The sequence below is a fragment of the Amblyomma mixtum genome, chromosome 3, assembly GCF_055824585.1.
Source record: "Amblyomma mixtum isolate Tamu chromosome 3, ASM5582458v1, whole genome shotgun sequence".
Lineage (NCBI taxonomy): Eukaryota > Metazoa > Arthropoda > Arachnida > Ixodida > Ixodidae > Amblyomma > Amblyomma mixtum.
In genome coordinates this window covers 358,514,078-358,538,697 of record NC_143014.1, presented here as the reverse complement: position 1 = coordinate 358,538,697, position 24,620 = coordinate 358,514,078, and the positions used below count along the sequence as shown (strand labels likewise).

Genomic DNA, 24,620 nt, shown 5'->3' with positions numbered 1-24,620 from the left:
GTTTGTTGGTTGTGTTTATTTGGTCATGCTTCAAGGCTGCCGGCACGCCGCTTTATCGCTTCGTTTGTGCCGCAAGACGCGCCTAGATTTTTCTCGATTGATCGCATTCAGGCGCAGCCGATTCTACTTTGTGCCAGAATGTTCTAGTAACTTTCCAAGCTTTATCTGAATGTTCGCTATCAGCTTGAAAAAGAGCACGGCCGACAGCAGCGGGCATTCTATTCGACGACCGCCGAGCACACTACTTGCTACGCCGCCGCCAAGTGACTCAGTTCTTTGCGGGCGCAAGTCAGCCCAAATAAAGAGTTTCGTTTTGAAGACATTCTCGCTGTGTTTCTGTTCGCCGGACTGAAGACACCACTACGTGTCATCTGGTGGAGGTGGTGACCTGCTACCCTGCTATGCCCCTCACGATGGAACCTGGCGCACAGCCAATGCCTGTCGTGCTTCGCCAGCCCCGTGAGCCACCGACTTGCCGTGGAGAACCGCACGAAGATGTGGAAGACTGGATGGACTTGTACGACCGTGTGGCAGTGCTGAACACCTGGCACGACAGCGCTACACTTCGAAATGTTTATTTTGCATTGGACGGTCCTGCCAGAACGTGGTTTGAAAACCACGAATCTTCCCTCACGACCTGGGTGACCTTCAAGATGCAGCTAGTGGGTACTTTTCCAGCGTCGTGCGTAAGGAAAGAGCGGAGGTCCCGCTGCAGACAAGAACTCAACGTCCAAACGAGACCGTAACTGCGCATGTGGAAGACATGAAACGCATTTTCAGGTGCGCCAACCCCGACATGAAGAAAAGAAGCTGTCCTTCCTGATGCGTGGCGTGAAGGAGCAACTTTTCGCCGACCTGATCCGGGATCCTCCACAAACCGTCGCCGAGTTTGAATCTGAAGCTTCAACCATCGAAAAGACCTTGGACGCCCGGAACCGGCACTACAACCGACCACTTGAAGTGCTGCCGACAAGCCCCCAGCAGATACCCTTGCAAGCGGGGATAGCCTGCTAGATTTGATACGCGAAACTGTTCGCGAGGAACTTCGTCGGTTGCTGCCATCCCCAAGGCAGCAGACGCAGCAGCCTCAGGTGTCGTCGCTCACGGACATTATCTGTGAAGAAGTGCATCATGCACTTGGCTCCCTGTCACCAACGATACCAACGGAAGCTACAGCTATGACCTACGCCGCAGCACTACGAAGTCCTCCACCTCGACGAGAACCCCCAAGTCCTCTTCGACGGGCACCAGCTCTAGAAGAACGACGTCCCCTAACTCCCACCCGCCCACCTTATGAGCGAAGCAACGGAACCAGGAAATGCGACCAGTGCAGGACTCCCGACAACCGCCCACTATGTTTCCATTGTGGCCACACTGGGCACATACTTCACCACTGCCCGTACAGACGCATCGGGCTGCGAGGTTTTGCCATCGACGCCCCTCGACCGCTCCCCGGCCAGCGACCATGGGAAATTGACGACTACCTGCGCAGAGGGGAGTACGTGTCTTCAAGCCGTCTTTCCTGCTCCCCGTCGCCGTCCACTGCTCGATTTGCATCACCGGACCGCAGCTACGTCGGGGCTGTCCGAGGACGGTCCCCTAGCCCCCGTAGGGAAAACTAAACAAAGCAACCTGTGGAAGTCAGGTTGCTTGCCGAGGAAACGACGAAGATCCTCCAGCGACCACGCCGTATGAAGACACCGCATACAAAGACAACCTCGACCACGACGCGAACCATCTTCAAAACGACGCCGCCATCAAGAAAAGCTTCGACCACACGCCCCACCCACGATTCAAATACCCGACGAAGCCGTGACCCGACGCCGAAGACGACGTTCAACTCCAGAGCCAGGACATCCGATTTAGAAGTGGTTATCGACGGCCGGAAAGGCACCGCTCGAGTCGACACGGGAGCCGACTATTCGGTGATGAATGGACCATTCGCTGCGCAGCTGAGGAAAGTAACGACCACTTGGGACGTCCCACAAATTCGCACCGCAGGGGGCCACCTCATTACGTCATCAGGACGATTCACAGCGCGAGTGACTCAGGGGACACACATATCCCGCGACCTTCGTAGTGCTACGGCAATGTTCCCGCGAAGTGATCTTGGGCATGGATTTCCTTAATGAGCGTCAAGCGATAATTGACCTGCGATCCAAGATGATCACACTTTCCATGGACGAGGCCATTCCGTCTATGAGAACTCCGGAACATCATATTGCGCTTAGTGTCCTGGAGCAACAAGTGAGTGTCCCACCCCGCTCAAGCGTCATCATCACCGTAGGCGCCACTCAAGCGAATACCATTAAAACTATTATCGAGGGGAACATGCAGTTGCTTCCCGACCGAGGAATCGGCATCGCAAGAGGCATCGCACATTTCCGCAAACGACAAACCGAAGTACTACTACCTAACTTGTGGGTTCCTGAGTGGACACAGGCCACAAACCACCGCGGGTTCGGGCTTCGCGCGAGCCAAAGGCCCCGATCAGCCGTCACCACACACACCCTGGGGCACCGCTGCGGCGCACTCAACCTCCGCTGGGAGGAGAGCGATTCGCCGCAAAGAAATAGGCCTCCAAGTTCACACAGGAGAGGTTTATTCACGTCGTCCTTTAGCAGATACACAAACACTCAATAGTTACCCTGTCCCGGGGGCGCGCGAGGAGCAAGGCTCCGCTGCGAGCACGAAGCGACTAGACTAATGCGAGCCGCTAGCACGCCGCTGCAGGAGAATGTGCCCGCGGCAGTGCTGTGATCTCTCTCTCGCGTCGACCGTTGGGCCGGTTGCGAGAGAGAGTGGGCAATAAACGCAAGGTACGCCTGTCGGAGGTCGCTGGACCCCGCTGGACAGGCTCGAGCCGCTGCAGGTCAGAGGACACTTGCGGGCGAGCTCGAGTATGCACTGGTCTGAACGGCAAAGGCCGGTTCGGACAAACAGTAGCGTACGCACCTTACGCTGTCTCGGAGGGATCTCTGTCTCTGGGCCCCGCACGGACGGTCGCGAGGCGCGCGGCCGCCCAAGCGGGTCCCGAAATCCCACCAAAAGGCACTAATGGCAAAGGCCGTTGCGGCGCCGAGGCGGAGCTGTGGCCAAATGACAGTGATTAGTCACTTGGCCGCCTCTCCACCGTCTGAGGCGAGAGCAAGGGAAAGAGGAGAAACAACGCGGGAAGCCGGCAACAGCCGCGCAAAGGCAACGGCGGGAAGCCAGGATTCCCACAAACTTCAGCGAAGATTACCGACACGTTAACAGAGGAACGACGATTGCATTCCTCGACGAAATATCTGACGTGCGAGACTTCTTCGTGCTCTCCGACCCATCCGTAGAAGATTCGCCTGTCCAAGCGAACTCACCCACTTTCGACATAAACCCAGCCCTGCCCGGGAACAGACAAGACCAGATCCGCAATTTCTTTCGAAGCTACAGCGAGTGTTTCTCGTCATCGCCGAAGGTCTGACAAACGCCGATTGCCAAGCATCGCATTATAACCGAAGAGCACACCCGACCTCTCCGCCAGAGCCCCTACCAAGTTTCCCCTCGAGAACGACAACCCATCCGGGACCAAGTGGAAGAAATGCTGCGCGACGACGTTATTCAGCCTTCAAAGAGCCCCTGGGCGGCACCTGTTGTTCTAGTGAGAAAGAAAGACGGTGCTCTTCGATTCTGCGTTGATTACCGGCGCTTGAACAACATCACAAAGAAGGACGTCTACTCCCTCCCTGGCATCGACGACACACTGGACCGGCTCTCCAACGCCAGGTATTTCTCGTCGATGGACCTCAAGAGCGGCTACTGGCAAATTTAGGTCGATGAAAGAGATCGCAAGAGAAGACCGCATTCATCACTCCAGATGGCATCTTAGTGTTCAAGGTGATGCCATTTGGTCTCTGTTCCGCACGAGCCACATTTCAGCGAGTAATAGATACAGTGCTGACAGGCCTGAAGTGGCAGATTTGACTGGTATATTTAAATCACGTCGTTGTCTTCGCCTCGAACTTTCAGGAACACCTAAAAAGGCTTCAAACAGTACTAGACGCAATCAAATCGTCCGGCATAACTTTGAAAGCAGAGAAGTGCCACTTTGTCTATGAAGAGCTGCTGTTTCTAGGCCACAACGTTAGCAAGGAGTGAGTACGGCCAGGCCCGCATAAAACCGCTGCTATCGCAATGTTTGGTTTGGTTTGGTTTATGGGGTTTAACGTCCCAAAGCGACTAAGGCTCTGAGAGACGCCGTAGTGGAGGGCTCCGGAAATTTCGACCACCTGGGGTTCTTTAACGTGCACTGACATCGCACAGTACACGGGCCTCGAATTTCTCCCCCAAAGAAATTCAGCCGCCGCGGCCGGGATCGAACCCGCGTCTTTCGGGACAGCAGCCGAGCTCCGTAGCCACTGAGCCACCGCGGCGGCTATCGCAATGTTTCCACCACCGGCCGATAAGAAAGCTGTGCGCAGATTACTCGGACTGTGCGCGTACTACCGACGATTTGTGAAGAACTTTGCGCGCATCGCCGAGCCACTGACCCACCTGACAAAGGCAGACGTGCCATTTAAATGGAAAGCGCCGCAAGTGGAAGCCTTCAAGGAACTTCAGCGCCGTTTACAGTCCCCACCGATCCTCGCGCACTTCGATGAAAACGCTGAGACTGAAATTCATACCGAAGCAAGTAGTGTGGGCCTAGGTGCGGTCCTCCTTCAGAAAACTGGCGGAGTGGAGAAGGTCATCGCGTACGCTAGCCGTTCCCTGTCCAAAGCCGAAGCTAATTATTCGACAACTTAGAAGGAGTGACTTGCCATCATCTGGGCTACGTCGAAATTCCGCCCTACCTGTACGGACGACCGTTCAAGGTGGTCAGCAATCACCACGCACTGTGCTGGCCCGCCAGTTTGAAGGGCCTGTCCGGCCGCCTCGCTGGATGGAGCCTGCGGCTCCAGGAGTTTGATGTAACCGTCGTTTACAAGTCCGGACGCTAGCACTCTGATGCCGACTGCCTGTAACGAGCCCCTATAGATGCACCACCGCCGAACGACGATGAGGACGCCTTCCTGGGACCTATCAGCTCCAGCTCTTTTGTAGAACAGCAACGTGTGGACCCCGACATAAAATGCCTCATCGAATACTTCGAAGGCAAGGTTTTTTCGCTCCCCGCCTCGGCCAAGCGAGGATTGTCTTCGTTCTGTTTTCAGAACGATGTCCTCGTGAAGAAGAACTTTGCGGCGAACAAGACAGCCTACCTCCTTGTTGTACCTGTAAGTCTGCGCGGAGAAGTTCTTCAGGCCTCACACGACGAGCCGAGAGCTGGACATCTCGGGTTTTCTCGCACCCTCCGCTGCATTCAAGACGAGTATTACTGGCCCCGACTGTCTGCCGATGTCGCACATTATGTGAAAACCTGCCGAGGCTGTCAGCGACGAAAGACCCCTCAAACCCGACCAGCAGGATTTCTGAACCCCATTGAACCCCCCTCAAGGCCCTTTCAACAGATCGGCATGGACTTGCTTGGCCTTTTCCCGAAAACAACATCTGTAAATAAGTGGATTGTGAGACAGGCCTTCGGCTCCCGAACTCTCGGCGGATGGCGCTTAAGGAAGACGACGACGACAAGTGAAAAACTGTGACGATCATTGTGCGTGTGCTGGACTGATCGCTGCCTCTGGTTTGTACCGGGACTGCGCCGCTAGTCGTTCGCGTCGCAGCGCCTTGAAGGACGTCCTGCACTACACTTGGTGGAGGTGCCATCGATCCCCTCACCCTGGAGCTTCGCAGTTGTGCATTGCCTCCCATTTCTGCGATGCCTGAGACCGCCCCCCAACCTGCATCACCGCTTCCCTCGGCTGTCACCTGTTCCGGCATAGCGCGGCAGCGTGACCCAGCCTTTTTCAGCGGCACGGATGACACGGATGTGGAGGATTGGTTGGCCTCCTATGAACGAGTGAGTGCGTATAATAAGTGGGACGACAGCGTCAAGCTCACCAACGTTATATTTTATTTCTGCGACGTCGCCAATCTGTGGTTCCGCAACCACGAGGCCGACATCTCCAGCTGGGCGGATCTTAAAACAAGCCTCACAGAGGTCTTTGGCCGTCCCGCTGTGCGCAAGCTCCGTGCCGAACAACGCTTGCGCAGTCGGGCACAACAAAGCGGCGAAAATTTATCCAGCTACATCGAAGATGTCGACCTTTGCAAGCGCATCAACGCTTCCATGAGCGAGGCCGACAAAACCAGAAACATTATGAAAGGCATTGATGATGACGCCTTCCAAATGCTCGTCACCAACAATCCCCAATCTGTGTCCGATGTGATCAGCTACTGCCAGAGCTTCGATGAGCTGCGGAAGCAGCGCCTTTCCACCGGGCGGGCCGGATTTCAAGACGCCACAATATCCAGCTTGGCTCTTTCCGGGGACGGTGCTCTGTACCACCCGTCGCTCTTTCAGCACATTACGCAGTTTGTCCGTGAGGCAGTCGCCCGCCATCTGTGCTTGTCTACCTGCCCACCTACTCCTGCACCGCCACTGACTCCCAACCTCCAGCGTGTCATACAGGAGCAGGTCGCCGAGGTACCGCCCTCTCCTCCTCCACCTCCTCAGCAGTCACTGATCGCGGCTCCTTTAACGTACGCTGATGCTGTTGCTGTAGCGCGAGCGTCGCCTTCACCTGCTGCTCCTGTCTACAGGCCTCCCCGCCACCTGTTAGAACCCCAGAGACCTGCCCCTCCCACTTACCGTCCATTTGCCCGCCCACGATCACAGCCGGAGCCTCTCAACCCCTGGCACACGCAAGACAATCGCCCTATTTGTTACGCATGCGGCGTCGCTGGCCACGTGGCTCCTTTGTGCCGCAATTGCGACCATCGTCCGTACATTTATGGGCGTGAGCCGACCTACAACCTTCCGCCGTCCTCGTTGCCTGTGTCACATGAGCCGCCTTCGGATCCCTCTTCTCCTAGTTACCGTTTCCGTTCCCACCGCTCGCCGTCTCCTGGCCAACGTTTCCCGTTCTCCGTTGCTCCGCCGCCCACCCGCCGCGCAAGCGGAAAACTAACGGCCGCAGTTCCGGAGGCAAGAACTGCGCCGCCAGCGACACGATCAAGACCTGCTTCCGTGCCCGCCAACATTATCCCTATGTTCGTTGAGGGAGTCGCCGTCGAAGCACTTGTTGACACTGGCGCAGCTGTTTCCGTTCTCAGTCACACACTCTGTCGACGACTCAAAAAAGTGACGACGCCTCTTCTCGCCGTTTCTCTCCGCACCGCCAGTGCTCAGGACATTCGACGATTAGCCGCGTGCACCGCCTGCCTGCTTATCGAGCACGTCCCCTACACAATAGAGTTCATCGTGCTCGCCCGCTCATCTCACGACGTCATCCTTGGTTGGGACTTCCTTTCCACGCATCACGCTGTTATTGACTGCGCCCGTGCACAGCTTGAGTTATCGCCCTTCAGTGACGCTCCCTTGGACGTACCCGGAGCTGCTTCCGCTACTGTGGTCGTCTCAGAGGACACTGACGCTCCGCTCTTTTCTTCAGTGCTGGTGCCTCTTTCTTGTGCTGCTCTCTCCGACGCAACTGTAACATATACGCCCTCTTTACGATGCGCTGACCAGAAATCTGTTTTGCTGCCTCATGCCGTGTTGACAATTATTCGTGGCTCAAGCGCTATTCATGTGTCCAACCCGTTCTCCTGCCCTACCACTTTGCTCCGTGGCCAATCGCTTGGTAGTGTTGCCGTCCTTGATCCTGCCTCAGCATAACTCCTCGTCGATAGCACGGCCGGCCTTCACGTCAGTGCCATTACGCGTGTTCCCATCGCCAATCCATCTCTTCTCGATGTTTTTCACCGTTACGTCGACGCTGCCCTGACGCCTACCGAACGGGCCCAACTTGTCACCGTCCTGCACCGTTTTGCAGCTTCGTTCGACTATCAGCAACCTTCTTTGAGCCGCGCAACCACCGTTGCCCACTGCACTGACACTGGCACACATGCCCCTTTGCGCCAACGTCCGTACCGCGTGTCAGCCGCTGAGCGCCGCATCATTGACGAACAGGTGACCGACATGCTCAATCGCCACGTGATACAGCCGTCGCAAAGTCCGTGGTCATCGCCGGTGGTCCTTGTCAAGAAAAAAGATGGTTCCATCCGGTTCTGCGGTGACTACCGTCGTCTGAACAAGATTACACGCAAGCACCTACCCTCTCCCTCGTATCGACGACGCCCTCGACTGCCTGCATGGCGCTGAGTTCTTCTCTTCATTGGACTTGCGCTCTGGTTACTGGCAGGTGCCGATGGCAGAGGCCGATCGCCCTAAAACTGCCTTCATCACACCCGACGGACTATGTGAATTTAATTTCATGCCCTTCTTCCTCTGCAATGCCCCCGCCACATTCCAGCGCATGATGGACAACGTACTTCGCGGGCTTAAGTGGCACATATGCCTTTGTTACTTAGATGACGATGTGATCTTTTCCCCGGATTTTCGTCTCACCTACAGCGCCTTGAGACTGTTCTTCGCTGCCTGGCCGACGCTGGCCTCCAACTCAGTTTAAAAAGTGCCGCTTCGGAGCTCGGAAGCTCACCATTCTCGGACATGTCGTGTCCAAGGATGGCGTTCTCCCGGGCTCGGCAAAGTTGCGAGCTGTAGCAGAATTTCCGAAACCCACTTCTGTGAAAGACCTCCGCAGCTTCGTCGGCCTCTGCTCCTATTTCCGCCGCTTTGTCCGCAACTTCGCCACTATCATCGACCCTCTGACCAAGCTCCTTTCCGGCCACGACCTTTGGGCCTGGTCGCCAGCCTGTGATGAAGCCTTTTCGACACTTCGTCGCCTCTTGACCACTCCGCCAATCCTGCGTCATTTCGACCCTCGTTCTCCGACGGAACTCCACACTGATGCCAGCGGCGTTGGCCTCGGTGCAGTCCTTGCGCAGCACAAGCCTGGCATTGACGAATATGTTGTCGCTTATGCCAGCCGGACACTGACAAAAGCTGAAGCCAACTATTCTGGCACCGAGAAGAAATGTTTAGCCATCCTGTGGGCGATCGCCAAATTCAGCCCTTACTTGTACGGGCGCCCTTTTGACGTTGTCACCGATCGCCACGCCCTCTGCTGGTTGTCGTCTTTGAAAGATCCCTCAGGTCGCCTGGCGCGCTGGGCTTTGCGGCTTCAAGAGTACGAGATCCGCGTTGTCTGTCATTCCGGCCGTAAAAATGCCGGTGCTGATGCCCTCTCACGTTCCCCTCTGCCGTCGAGGCAGCGCCTTGTATCTCCGCCCTGCATTCTTTGACGTTTGAGCCCGCTGGTATGGCTTCCGAGAAACGCAGAGACCCGTGGATCGCTTGCCTCTTTGATTTCTTATCTGGCCAATCCTCTCGACCTCCTTCCCGTGCTCTCCGTCGTCAGTCCCACCATTTCTCCATCAGATACGAGCTTCTTTACCGCCGAAACTACCTTCCGGATGGTCGCAAGTGGCTGCTTGTCATTCCGACCCATCTGCGCACCTTCATTTGCTCTTCCCACCACGATGACCCCAGTGTGCTCATGCCGGCTTCTTGAAGACCTTCACCCGCCTACGACATCGGCACTACTGGCGTGGGATGTACCGTTACGTGCGCAAGTTCATTCAGTCCTGCACCGCATGCCAGCGCCGAAAAAACCCTCCTCGTCGACCCGCCGCTCCTATGCAACCGCTGCCTTGTCCAGTGCAGCCCTTCGAGCGTGTTGGCATTGACCTCTACGGCCCTCTTCCCTGCAGATCAGCCAGCAACCACTGGATTATCGTCGCCATTGATCATCTTACCCGCAACGCCGAAACGTCGCCTTTACCATCTGGTACAGCCCACGATATTGCGTCATTCATCCTCCATCGCATCATTCTTCGCCATGGTGCTCCCAAAGAGTTGCTGAGCGACAGAGGTCCGGCCTTTCTGTCTGAAGTTGTAGAAGCTCTTCCTCAGAAATGCCGCATCGTTCACCGCACCACCTCCGCCTACCATCCACAGACAAATGGCCTGGTTGAGAGTTTTAACCGCACTCTGGCGACATTCTGGCCATGTATGTAGCTTCCGATTACTGCAACTGGGACCGCGTTCTACCTTTTGTCACATATGCTTATAACTCCGCTGCTCAAGCCACCACCGGATTCTCTCCATACTTTCTCCTCTACGGCCGTGAGCCTTCCTGTACAAAGGACACTATTCTCCCTTACCGCCCTGATGCTTCTGAATTCACGCCTCTTTCTCAAGCCGCCACTTACGCCGAAGAATTCCGTCAGCTTGCCCGGTCTTTCACTTCACACGCCCAGCAGCAGCAGAAAAGCACCCGTGATTCCTCTGCACTTCTTCCCACTTATCTTCCTGACTCTTTGGGCTAGCTATGGGTGCCTTCAAGTTCCGGCCTTTCCTCCAAACTTCTCAGCAAGTACCACGGCCCCTACCGCATTCTTAAGCAGACTTCCCCCGTCAATTACCTCATCGAAACCCTTACCCCGTCCACTGACCTTCGTCGCCGAGGCCGTGAAATTGTTCACACCAGCCGCCTTAAACCATACTATGACCCCGCCGTCGTCACATCACCCTAGGTCGCCAGGATGGCGCCTTTTCGCCCGGGGCCAGTTGTAAGACAGGCCTTCGGCTCCCGAACTCTCGGCGGCTGGCGCTTAAGGAAGACTACGACGACAAGTGAAAAACCGTGCCGATATGCTCGTGTGTGTGCTGGACTGATTGCTGCCTCTGGTTTGTACCGGGACTGTGCCGCTAGTCGTTCGCGTCGCAGCACCTTGAAGGACGTCCTGCACTACAAGATCATTATAGCGACCGACTACCTGACCCGCTACGCCGAGGAAAAACCCTACCGAATGGAACAGCAGCAGAAGTCGCCAAATTTTTCGTGGAGAACATTCTTCTGCGACACAGCGCCCCCGATGTGCTCATCACTGACAGAGGAACAGCATTCACGGCGGAACGGACGCAAGCCATCCTCCATTACAGCCAAACCAGCCACCGGAGAACTGCATACCACCCGCAGACGAACGGACTGACCGAGCGCCTCAACAAAACCATCGCCGATATGCTTGCCATGTATGTCGATGCCGAACACAAGACCTGGGACGTCATCTTGCCTTACGTAGTCTTCGCCTACAACACCGCAGTGCAGGAGACCACCCAGATGAGGCCTTTTAGGCTCGTCCATGGCAGAGAGGCCACGACCACGCTGGATGCCATGCTGCCGAACGTTACGGAGGAAGATAACGTCGACGTCGCCGCCTACCTACAACGAGCAGAAGCAGCCCTAAGACTTGCCCGATTAAGGATCAAAGACCAGCAGCGGACCGATGCCACACGCTACAACCTACGAAGACGCAACGCGGAATACAAGCCAGGAGACCGAGTCTGGGTTTGGACGCCCATTCGCCGCCGAGGATTGAGTGAAAAGCTTTTGCGCCGCCGTTTCGGCCCGAACAGTCGAGCGCGATTTGAAGGTTACTGTGCGAGCGTCGACCGGGAACATGAACAGCGCCACGGCCAAGAATTCTCTGCTGAGGCGAGGGAGGTATCAGGCCAGATTCCCTCACTCTTTTTGCTGTTCCTTTAGCAGCCGTCACTCCCTGCAGGCCTATCAGTTTCTTTTTTTTTTTGGTTCAGCGAACAGGCAGTGATCGTAGTGCGCACGAAGTATTGTTCGGTATTATCTGAAATTGGACTCTACGAAACTGCATCTAGCCAATGCAACGTCATTGCTGCTGAGCCAGGAAGAAGGGGTGACCAAGAACCACGACCAAGTTATGAGGTAACCAAGTGCACACTTTATCGCAACAAATGGAAAGCTTAGAATAGAGAGAAAGGGCGGTGGTTTTGTCGCGGGGGTGATGGTTGTTGTATGAAACAGCGAACGAGGGAGAGAAGAGTGCGAAATCATGATTTTTCCCGTTCCAAAACCGGCCTCCAGGTGCCTGGAGTGCTAGGCTGGTCGACGCTAGCGCGATAACCTTCAAATCGCGCTCGACTACAAGGTTCTTCGTCGGCTGGGTGAATTGGACTATGAAGTCGTCCCTGACCAAATGACTGCATCCCAGCGACGCCGCGTACGACCAGAAGTAGTCCATGTGGTACGCCTAAAGCCCTATCATGCATGCTAAAAGACGCCGTGTTTCCACTTTCGGTGTTTATTTTTGCACAACCCGTTTGTGATTGTTTATAGCCACATTATGTTCTAAAGCATCGATTCGATGCTTCTTTGAGAGGGGAGTAATGCCGCGAATGTTTGTAGCGTTTGTTTGTTGTGTTTATTTGTTCATGCTTCAAGGCTGCCGGCACGCCGCTTTATCGCTTCGTTTGTGACGCAAGACGCACCTAGATTTTTCTCGATTGATCGCATCCAGGCGGAGCCGATTCTACTTTGTACCAGAATTGTCTAGTAACTTTGCAAGCTTTATCTGAATATTCGCTACCAGTTTAAAAAGAGCGCGGCCGACTGCGGCGGGCATTCTGTTCGACGACCGCCGAGCACGCTAGTTGCTACGCCGCCGCCGAGTGATTCAGTTTTTTGCGGGCGCAAGCAGGCCAAATAAAGAGTTTCGTTTCGAAGACATTCTCGCTGTGTTTCTGTTCGCCGGACTGCAGTCACCACTACGTGACAATATTTTAGATGCCACCCAGTGCGTCCTTGGCCTCATTGAGTCATGCACGAGGTGGATCAGCAGGCCATTTACTCGGTTATCTCCAGCCTGTAGGTGAAAGGTGCACATACCTTAAGGATGGCTGCTTAAGCGGCAGGGAAACCCCTATCTTACAGGTGCTACTTGCGACACGACTCAAACAGTCGTGGTGGAGTCGGCATTTGTGCAGTGCCAGCATTTGGGCACACTATTCCTGGTGCCACGTGGACTTGAAATCAATGTGGCGCAAGAGCAATAAAATGATGCAAAGGACTGCCAACTGGTGTCGGCCCAATTTTTGAAGACGCTTGAACAAGTTCAATGCTTTCAAGGTGTCTTGAAAATGGCGAAAGCACAGTTCACCAATGCTTGCCCCAAGTGTCTTTATTCTTGACGAAAGGTCCTCAAATGGCTGGGCGTGCTGGCTTGCGTCATAAAACATGGTGTTTACTGGCTTTGAGAGGCCACCTTGTCGTACGCTCCTCCAGTCCACGAACTGCAAAGGTAGAGGTGCAAGTGGGCTGCTACGAGGGCGCCTCCACTGCTGTGGCAGCTCGGTGCACGCTACCTCTGGTGGAGGTTCCTTATAGCCATTGGCCTTTAGTAGCAACACTAGCTTTAAAGCGGCTACACTGTGGCTACACGCTTCACAGGCACCAGCTGAGCAATCGCATCTTGCAGACGCCACTGATCCACAGCTTTTCAAAGTGAGGCAGACCTTATAGGGCTTTGACGCCTGCCTCTGGCTCCGAAAACAAGTGCACTTGACATGCATCTCATGAGGCCTGCAAAAAAAAATACGAACATTTCATGTCAACCATTTGCACGAATTTTTGACCACTACATACTGATACTGGTTTTTTGTACAGTTCCCATTATAGCTCTATGCAATCTACTTGGTGAACGATATATATGCCAAATAATGATGCCTGCTTGAAACTGCATTACTATATGTAGAGCTCACAATATATGTTTTTTTTTTCATGTACTAGTATCCTATGGTGCTCCTGCTGCTCTTGTATGGCAGCAGCATGAACATACGTTTGTCGCGAGAGCGTCATTCGGCCGACAGAATGAGACATGCTGTCAGCGTGGAGGTTCCCCGCAGACTGCCTGTTTCTGAGGAAGGAAAACGAATTCTAAAGGATGTGGGAGTCAAAGAGAGAGTCAGAGAGATATCTCAAAGGGCAGAGCGGCTAGATGTTTATTAACTCTGCAGCGCGCCTCCAGCGACCGACGAGCGGCGCAGATGCGCCAGGTGTCTTGAGTTACCGAACACACGGCACCGGCGTGCCGCGTCGCTTCCCGCTTGCTTCGTTTACACGCTTGATCCAAGGGAACTGAGAGCAGCCCAACGCAGAGCGTTTGCAGTCACTGGCGCAGAACACTGCACAGACGCAGACTTGTCCAGAGCGCCCGAACTGAGGCCCGCGAAGCAAGACATGAGAAATTTAAAAACGAGTGCTTTCACGGGTAATCCTAGCACGCAATCGCTGCAGCACAGCCAAACGAAGCATAAAAAAACCGCAGTGCTCACAACAAAGCAGCTGCGGCAAGACTTCTGGTTACTTGTGTAACACACCGCTCCAGAACTCTACAGACCAGAGTGCAAAGCTCAACGCGGCTTCAGACAACGGTAAGTACGAGCGCGCGTTCGTATAGCATTTTCGCGCAACATGACGCCTTATTTCTAGTTTGTGCATTAAAGGTTGTTAAACACGCTACCCTTATATTTTTCCTGGTGAGAAGACATGCTGCGGTTCGCAACTAGATTTAAACGCGTTCTCTGAAACTGATGTGCAGCGCAGACGCGCTTCAGTGGTATGCACGGACGTAGCAGAAGCAGTAAGAACGCGAACTTTTGCATGTCCAGGAGAGAAGCGCTAATACTGTACCTGAAGGATGACACGACAACGCGCACTATCGACGGATCGCAGTAAGTCTCGCATACCAGCTTGTAACTTCGCTGAGAAGTGCGGCCGGACGGAGCGCGCACACCGTGGGCATCACAATAGGAGTCCAAAAGCCTTTCCGAAAATCCGGCCGGGATGATAGTCAGGTCCCTCGACCACTGCTAATTTTCCGCCATCGCTTTTACAAACGCAACGAAAGTGGTGTGGACATGCAACGAGGTCAAAACTGGCACAAAGGTTGTGCAAAGATGCCCAATATATGGCGCACTGCGCCGACGGAAGTTGCTGGTGATGATGCCTGCCGAGTTGCCAGAGTGAATTTTCTAAAGGGTCTATTGCCATGCGGATCTTAACCACCTGTTCTGGGAATGTCCTCTGTACACACCATCTCGTCTTCGAGCCCTGGCTGCCGTTGAACGGGGACCATGGCCTTCTTCTATCTGGACTTGGGCCTGCCCCATTGCCTCGTCTCGAGATCGTGCCATCGAGCTCTGGCGGGCACTCCTCGTGTTCATCCAGGACTCGGAGGCGCCGCTGATCAGCGATCGGCTCCGCAGTGCTCACCAGAGGCACGCAGCCTCCACTTAGCTGACTCCCGGGTTTTAATAAAACGGAGGCAGCCTTACCCCTTCTCATTTACAACACCCCCCTCTCTTTCCACCGTAGCGCTTTCAGCGCATTCTAATGTGGAGTAAACGTGGTTTCAATCAATCTGTTGATGAAACCGAAGCAGCGTCAAGAAGAAATTCAGATGTAAATTATTCATTGGTGTTAGGCAAATACCACGGGTTGCTCCATGTATGCCAATAGCATCGTTTTAAAGAAGAAAACACGCAAGCAAACATTAGGTGTCTGGCCCTTTATTCAAATAGACCAGTGCTAACAATTTGATTAAAACCATTCGGAAACATTTGAAAGGGGAGGAACAATGACTCAAGATTTCACTTAAAGGGACTATGCAATGAATTAAAAGTGACTTGTAAATGTTTTCAATACTTATAAATGATGCTAAGAAGCAGTCACACCAAGTATGAGTCTTCGGAACTGAGCCGGCAATTCATTATAAATTTTTAAGAACCGCGTTTTTTTTTAAATTCGCGGGCCGATTGGGGTCTTTGTAGTGACCGATTTTGGAACTAAAATCGTGAAAATAGACGTCACTAGTCCCGTGACGTCGGCAGGCAACCACATGCTGTCATTCGCTGGAGCCACGGCAGCCACGACGTCACGGGCACGCTTCCGGTAGCCGTGAAAATCGTCTGCTCGAGCCGCCACGCGACCCCCTCGGGTCAAGCGCGAGCCACGCATATGGCCTTCACGCATATGTTTTCAGTTTACCTCAGCCGCCTCTTTCTGTCGGGAGTTCGGGAGCCACTCGCAGTGCCTTTGTCGCAGTGACAAGCAGAGAAATTCGACGCGCCGCAATCCAGGAAGGCGAAGAGAGACCAGAGAGACGCTGCGGACGCTGCTGCTGGGGTGCTGGGTGCGACAACGGAAGTCGCAAACCGAACGTCAGTGAATGACGTATTCATGGGCGGGGCCCAGTCCCAGACCTGTTTTCTTTATTTTTTCCTGGTGCTCCGCGTGTACGAGTTGAAGGGGGAGAGGAGGAGCTTGATTTTTAATCGTCTATAACTTCGTTGTTATTGATGCTAGCTCAAAAATTCTTGCGCTGGGGTGACGAGTGGTGGAATGCCTCTCTCTCGTCTGCTTTACGTAATCTCAACTAATTTCTTGCATAGTCCCTTTAACCCTGACGTCCAATGTTTTAGAATTGGTGCTCATCATCATCAGCCTGACTACACCCACTGCAGGGCAAAGGCCTCTCCCATGTCTCTCCAATTAACCCTGTCCTTTGTCAGTTGTCGCCACTGTATCCCCGCAAACTTCTTAATCTCGTCCGCCCACCTAACTTTCTGCCGTCCGCTGCTACGTTTGCTTTCTCTTGGAATCCACTCCGTTACCCTTAAGGACCAGCGGTTATCTTGCCTTCGCATTACATGCCCTGCCCAAGCCCATTTCTTCCTCTTGATTTCAACTAAGATGTCATTAACCCGCGTTTGTTCCCTCACCCACTCCGCCCTCTTCCGATCTCTTAACGTTACACCTATCATTTTTTTTTCCATAGCTCGCTGCGTTGTTCTTAACTTAAGCTGAACCCTCTTTCTTAGCCTCCACGTTTCTGCCCCATAGGTGAGTACCAGTAGTATACAGCTGTTGTATACTTTTCTCTTCAGGGATATTGGTAAGCTACCATTCATGATCTGAGAGAACCTGCCATATGCGCTCCACCCCATTCTTATTCTTCTAGTTATTTCCCTCTCATGATCCGGATCTGCGGTCACTACCTGCCCTAAGTAGACATATTCTCTTACTACTTCCAGCACCTCGCTACCAATTGCGAACTGCTGTTCCCTTGCTAGGCTGTTGAACATTACTTTGGTTTTCTGCATGTTAATTCTTAGCCCCACCGTTCTGCTCTGCCTGTCTAACTGATTGATCATGCTTTGCAGTTGTTGTCCTGACTGGCTTAGCAAGGCAATGTCATCAGCGAATCGCAAATTACTCAGGTATTCTCCATTAACTCTTATCCCCAACTGTTCCCATTCCAGTCCCCGGAATACCTCCTGTAAGCAGGCAGTGAAGAGCATTGGCGAGATCGTGTCTCCCTGCCTGACACCTTTCCGTATTGGAATTTTATTGCTGACTTTATGGAGAACTATAGTAGCTGTGCAATCGTTATAAATATCTTCCAATATTTTCACATAACACTCTTCTACACCCTGATTCTGCAATGCCTGCATGACAGCTGAGGTTTCCACTGAGTCAAATGCTTTCTCGTAATCAATGAAGGCTCTATATAGGGGTTGGTTATATTCTGCGCATTTCTCTACCACCTGATTGATAGTGTGAATGTGGTCTATTGTCGAGTTTAATTTACGAAAGCCTGCTTGATCATTTGGTTGACTAAAGTCCAAGGTTGTCCTAATTCTATTAGCGATTGCCTTAGTAAATACCTTGTAGGCAATGGACAATAAGCTGATTGGTGCTAGTGCAGCACAAAAGCTTCAGTTAGGTTTCTTCCCAGAAATGAGACTTCATTCAATTTTGCTGTCCAATATACTGGGTGTCATTTTCGCCCTTTCCAGAGCAGACAGATTCGGATGGATAAACGTATGCGCTAGACCATCTCTAACTGTCTAAAAAATTGACAGTGGCTTAGCTCTTGTTAAGCCTGGATATACAAGCGAAAAGCTGCACTTATGCATTGTTTGACGTCATGGCTGTCGCAATTCACGCACAGTTCACTGGGAGCAGCACGATAACGATGTAAGCAAGCGCGTTATATAGCTCTCCTTCCGCATGCGTAGTAACTGTGGTAAATACGTGGCTGCAACCAAGGGGCAAACGGTGGCGAGGAGGCGAGCGCGCAGTAGCCCAGTCCCTCGCTACCACTTCTGGGTCTTTTCCTCCTTCCATGGCGAATGTCTGCGCCTCTTCCACGGCCGCCGCCGCCGCTCACGCGTTCTCGCAACGCCTTGCGCAAGAACCTTCTCTTGGGACGGCGGCGGCGACCGCGCGGCAGCGGCGAAGGGTAAAACGGTGGCGAGGAGGAGAAGTGGCGACGTAGCGCGCGACGTAGCGCGCGGCCTCTTTTATGGCCGCCGCTGCCGCTCACGCATTCTCGCAACGCCTTGCGAAGGAACCTTCTCCTCTTGGGACGGCGGCGGCGACCACGCGGCAGCGGCGAGGGGTAAGCCAGTGGCGAGGAGAAGTGGCGACGTAGCACGTGCCGCGGCGGCGCCGAGGGATGGCTGACGCGAAGCGCGGTGTTGACGAGTCTTGTGAAGCTTTTCGCTTAAAAAAGGCGAGGTTGCAAGACAAGTGGGGCTGATCCTGGTCCAAAACCGGTTCGGAACGGGTCCTTTGAATTGTTTCTGAATCGTTTCGGTTCGGGTTCAGTTATAAGATGGCGAAAAAATTATGGGTTCGGTTGGGTTCCGGGTGAAAATTTGGGTTCGCTCCTGGCTTCGGGTTCAGGTTCGGCTCCTGTTCAACACCATGATTTATTCTGAACTTTTTCTGTGGCGACCAGACTGCCAGCGCAGTCTCGTACAGCAACAATTAGCGCAACGTAATTGCCAAAGATAAAAATAAACTTCTTGACAACCAACATCTAATCAAAGGATTGATGCCATGTGTGCATGCTACTAGATAAGGCACTAAGGACTCTAAGGATAGCGAAGAAGGCACCACATCCAGAAAAAGAAAGGCGCATTTTGAATGCCGTGGATTCCCTGCAAGGAAACTACTCACAGAATAAGAGCGCTTAGCCCATTCTTCGCGATGCCACGTACAGTTTTCAGGAGCTCGATCTAAAGCTCCGTCAAGCCGACAAGTAGAGGGGCTTCGCCGTCCTCCCGATGGGCGTCTTCATGAGAAGGGGAATGAAGCTATGAGCAAGAACTTCAAGTTGACGGCTGTGAAACCGGCCAAGGCGAAGAAAACAGCTTTGACACTTCCGAAAAAGGTGGGACTGGAAAAACTGCACCACGAAGGCCAGATAACGAAGGCCTAGCCATTGAACGTAATTTTTGAGTCCCAAAACTCACAAAGACGTGTGACCGTTTAGAGCCATTGTCACAGAGCGAGGTATACAGAGTCGACCACATTTGCCTACAGTGGTGCGAAGGATGCTCGGCACTGCGCCTGCGACGCCTAGGGACCATCATCGGGTTCGAGATGTGTTGGCCGATAGCACCACGCGCGTGGACGCCGCGGCATTCGCGGGCGGCCGTGATTGGCAGGTCGTGAGCACCGGCTTTTTATCACTTAACGAGCACTGCCAGCTCAGCTGCGAACGTGCCACGGCTAGTATGCTGGCGGTGCGCAACGCGTTCGAGCGATGCGATACCGCCGGAACCATGCATGCGTCCTCTGTCATGGGAGTTTGCGCGAAAGGCCGAGTCACACTGCGGAAACAGTCGGCCGACCCGCCCGACAAAACCGCGTTTTCGTCGGGTTGGCGACCCTGTCACACCGCGTCAACACGAACAGTGGGGAAACGTGTCGCCGTCTCCCGCCGGCATGTGTCGGCCACAAGTGCGCCACTTGTTCAGAAACTCCCTGTCACACCAGAAAAACCAGTTCCGTCGCACTCCCCGCCACTTCTCTGCCTTTGCTCGCGCGCTCTCTTCCGTGCGCGATCGCTGCGTGTGTACAGCCGCGGAAATTGTAGACACCTTGCGCTGCCGTAGCTGCTTGTGGTTTTGCAGAATGTCGGAGGAAGTATCGCCGTGCGCGGCTGCTGCAGCAGCATCCTTGATGCTATACTGCGCCGTCGATTCTGACTCGGACGACGAGCCGCCACCGCAGAAGAAACCGCGCTCCAAATGGATGATGGACTGGCTGCGAAGGGCGCCTGAGCAGGGCGCTTTCGAAAACTTGATGCAATAGTTGGCCCTAGAAGATGCGGAGGGGTACCGCCACTGGATACGCATGGACACCAGCTCGTTCGAAGAACTTTTAGCCCTAGTGAGACCAGCAATCGAAAAAAAGGACACGAATTTCCGCCTTGCCATTCCTGCTGCAGAACGACTGGCCATTGGACTGCGCAACATCGCCACAGGTGAGCTCCTAGCTTAAAATTTTTTGTCCGCCGCAGTTTCTTATGCTCGGGAGATCACTACGAAAGCTTCTTCACTAAGGTAGCCTCGTTCGCTGTCGTATTTACGTGAAGTGCACACTCCCAAAGCGATGTGCCCGCTTGTGGCATGAGTAGGCATGAGCGATAGTCTCTCTCTTAGCAAAACTAATTTTGCGTGTGTTCTGTCATTATCTATCCGTTCTATGAATACATCTCAGCTAATTTGTTGATCTTTGACCTCGTTTTCAGGAGACAGTCAAATGTCCATACAGTGGCAGTTCAGAAGGAAACAAAACAGTCTCTGGGATCATGCAAGATGTATGCAAGGCCATATATGCCGAACTAAAGGAGGATTTATTGAAGGTATGTAAATGGTGCAATTTGTCGGCTGTGCGACTGAAGTGAGACTATACAGTGTCACTTCTAAACAATTTTTTTGTTTTAAGAACTGAGTGACACGTCGGTGCGTTCTTTGGAGATTAATTCTGTAGCTAAAATGAACTCATCAACTGTCTAGTTTTGATTTTTTGGGGGAAAGAGTATATTGCAAAATTCAAGGCCATCAACATCGAAGATGTGCAGTTTTTGCAGTTTTATCGAAAATGTGCTTCAAAGTTTCAGAATTATTATTATTAGTGGTTTTATTAGTGCTAGCGGGAATAAAAGGACAGGGAGAAGACAGGAGAGCTTAGAAAGTCAAAATTGTGCATTTCAAAGCTGTGTCAGTTGCCTATCCCAAGTCGCTGTGCGTAGTACTGCCGCCGAAATCCTGTTAACTGGTTCTACGCTGTAAGATACACAATGTGCGTCTCTATTTGCAGCATTAGAAGTGCTATCGCCCTCATTTTATAAATGTGCAACGTGGGAAAGCCAATTCAATAGCTTTGAGGTGCGTATTTTTTGGCGTTTCATATTTTGAACCACATTGCCGATAAAGAAAATATACTGGGTTCACTATAGATGTTGACGGCCTTCAATTCTGCAACATAATCTCTTCTCATAAAGTAAAAATTAACAATTTTATTGTTTTTTAGGCAAATAATTATTGGGGTCTATCACGTACATGCCTCCCTTGCTGTACAGTCCACTTAAACAGCACTGACGTAGTTGTCACAGTTTCTGAAAATAAAAATCTGTAAACGTTAAAAAATCATCTGGTATTGTTTTGAAATTAATCTACATGAGGTGTTTTGGTTATACAGAATAATTTGATCAAAATTTTATATGGAGCAATTTGTTAGTGTATTGAATATATTTTGTGATAATTTAATGCAAAGTTAAAATTCTGCAATTCCGAATAATTATCTAACCTTACACTTCAATACACTTATTAGTAGAGGTAATAAGAAATCATAAAAGTGTAGCGGCATCCTCTGTGGTTTGCCAGATCAAAAAGGTTCAACTTGATCACTTGTAGGCGTGGTGCTTATTGGACCTCACTTGGCTTTAATAAAGCAACCAATCTCCACCGACCTTCCAGGTGGCAGGCAGAAAAATTGAACCGCTAGACTTAGTCACTGTGTCACACAGCTGAGAATTCTGCTGTGGAATATGAACGACCAGCAAAATGTCTCTTGCAGGTTCCTAGCCGCCCCGAGGAGTGGAAAGCCATAGCACAGGGCTTTCAGGACTTATGCCAATTCCCACACTGCATCGGAGCTCTGGATGGGAAGCACATAGCTATAAATCCACCAGCCAACTCCGGTGCACAATACCGGAACTACAAGAGATTTCTTAGCATTGTGCTTATGGCACTGGTGGATGCGGAGCTAAATTTTGTGTTTGCTGATTTTGGCCGTAATGGCCGACTAAATGACAGCAAAGTTTGGAGTGAATGCGAGATGAAAAAGGCCTTGGAGGTGCAGCCATCACCGCTGCCCTGTGCTGAAGTCCTGCCGCTCTCCAAAAGGACAGCACCATATGTCATCGTTGGTGGTGAGGGTTTTGGTCTAAAACACTCCTTAATGAGGCCATATCCTGCTGGTGAGCTGACCAGGGAGAAAAGAATTTTTAATTGCAGGTAAGCACAGTACTGAAGTTTATCTTGCCATTTAACCAATGCTACTAATATCACAACTAATGCACACGCTCAGCGCAAAAAAAAAGTCACGTAGCGATTCATTCACCCTGCACTAAGTTTTATGCAGTTGTGTGACTTGTCATGAGGTTAAATGTCTGCTTGCCTTGCTTCAAATACTATTTTGGATGACGTGAAAATAACAAAAGGAGTAGATTAATAACAAAACTTTTATTTAACATGAATAAGTTCCCATGAATGCTTGCAAACAACTTCAGAACTTGGTAGCAGACCACCAGTCAGCGTTGCCTTATTTCTATTTTTGCGATCCGTTTCAGACTTTCCCGCGCTCGACGGACAGCGGAAAATGCTTTTGGAGTGCTTGCGAACCGCTGGCAAATTTTCCGCGCCCCACTTCGACACTCTCCTGAGCGAGCGGAAGACATTGTGTTTGCTACACTAGCACTGCACAATCACTTGCGCTCGAAGAAAACCACTCAGCAACTTTACATCCCTCAAGACAGTGTGGATGTAGAGGACGTTTTGACAGGTATGTGCGTTTTTAAACTGCTGTACATGATGAGAAAGCCTGAAACACAGAGCTATCTAATGCAGTGTATGTGGCACACACTAAAATGATTGCAAGGGCACTTATGGCTTGAAGATCACAGGCTCAGAGAAAATTTCTGCAAGGCTTTTCATGAACCGTTCAAGCCTATGAGCCTCTCTCTTGACTGATACAAATCTATTATTATAACCAAGAGTGTTAATTTTTCGTATGTATGTGCTGCTATCTGATACATAGTGCACGTACGCAATGGCTCTTGGAGGGATGGTGTGAGCCCATCTGGAGCCATGAGCCAGCTCGCAAGAGTTCGATGCAACCACTCCGTCAATGCCAAGGCTGTCCGGGATACGTACACGGAGTACTTTGTGACGAAGGAGAGGTCAGCTGGCAGTGGCGCCTCGTTGCCTAATCAGGAGCTTCTGCCACAATGAAGGCGTAAGTTGCACGTTCTTGTTGTGCCTTGACAGCCTGACTATGATGCGTTTGCTCCACTTTTTTGCTCTTCATTCACCATGCAGTGTAGTGGAAATGTAGCTTTATGCAATGCTCAAAGTATGTTTTTTAATGATTGGTTTATTCAGAAAACATTACAGCGCAGCTTAGGGAGGCATGCTAATGGCAGGAAAGTTGGTTGAGTAAGCTGCGTTGCCCTGGCTGCAATAGTAGCACAACAAGATAGGTAAAAAGTTATCATCTCCCAGAATAATATTTTGGTACAAGGCTATGTAAACTAAGTATCTGCTTTTCATTTCATGAAAAGAGACTTACAAAATCACTATCTCTATACTAACATCACAAAAGGAAATCAAAGATGGGTAAAATAATAAATATTGTCCCAAAGCACTGCATGCTTCGTCCACACCTCTGTTGAAAAGGAGACTTACAAAATCACTATCTCTATAATAACATCACAAAAGGAAATCAAAGATGGGTAAAATAATACACATTGTCCTAAAGCACTGCATGCTTCTTCCACACCTCTGTTGAAAAAGAGACTTAAAAAATCACTATCTCTATAATAACATCACAAAAGGAAATCAAAGATGGGTAAAATAATACACATTGTCCTAAAGCACTGCATGCTTCTTCCACACCTCTGTTGAAAAAGAGACTTACAAAATCACTATCTCTATAATAACATCCCAAAAGGAAATCAAAGATGGGTAAAATAATACACATTGTCCCAAAGCACTGCATGCTTCTTCTGCGCCTCTGTTGAATTTACATAAATTACACACATACGACATGCACTGACATAAAAATGACTCACTTCACACAACAAAATGACATACCATAACATCTGATGACACTACTTCAATTTTAATTTCGGTTGTAGAACAATTATAACACACAACACCGTATTCAATTAGGCACATGTGAATTTTGTTTGAGTCTCCACTCAGCCTACGTCCCTGATCATTCATCTGCTTCCTGTATAACTTGCGTGTTATGAAGTGCCATGCTATACTTTACAATGGCAGTATATCCTGCTAAGTAGGCCATTTGTCTGTGCGGCCCTTCAGGCACCTGCCGCAGTGCATTGGCCATAGTTGCGGCAAAATCGTCGCACTCATCTTTTTGCCGAGCGGCTCTTGCAGACTTATTTAAAGCATGCACTGCTGCTTCTATAAGTAGCTTCTTTTCGCGGCCACAACTTTCTTTCTGCTTTCTTTTCGCAGGCTCTCTCCGATGAACAGTGGGTGGAGTGGCTGAAGCGCCCCTCGAAGTGCAGCTGTTGTCTGCAGGCCCATCGTTCACCACGACCGCAGTGCCTACTGCCTCATCTTCTATGTTGTCAACAGGCTGCTGCGTCTCATCTGA

The 24,620-nt window shown here is 51.6% G+C and overlaps 1 pseudogene; it reads left to right on the top strand.

The window, feature by feature from the left end:
• The first annotated feature begins 413 nt into the window (after positions 1–413).
• Positions 414–24,620, top strand: LOC149356462 (uncharacterized; annotated as a pseudogene).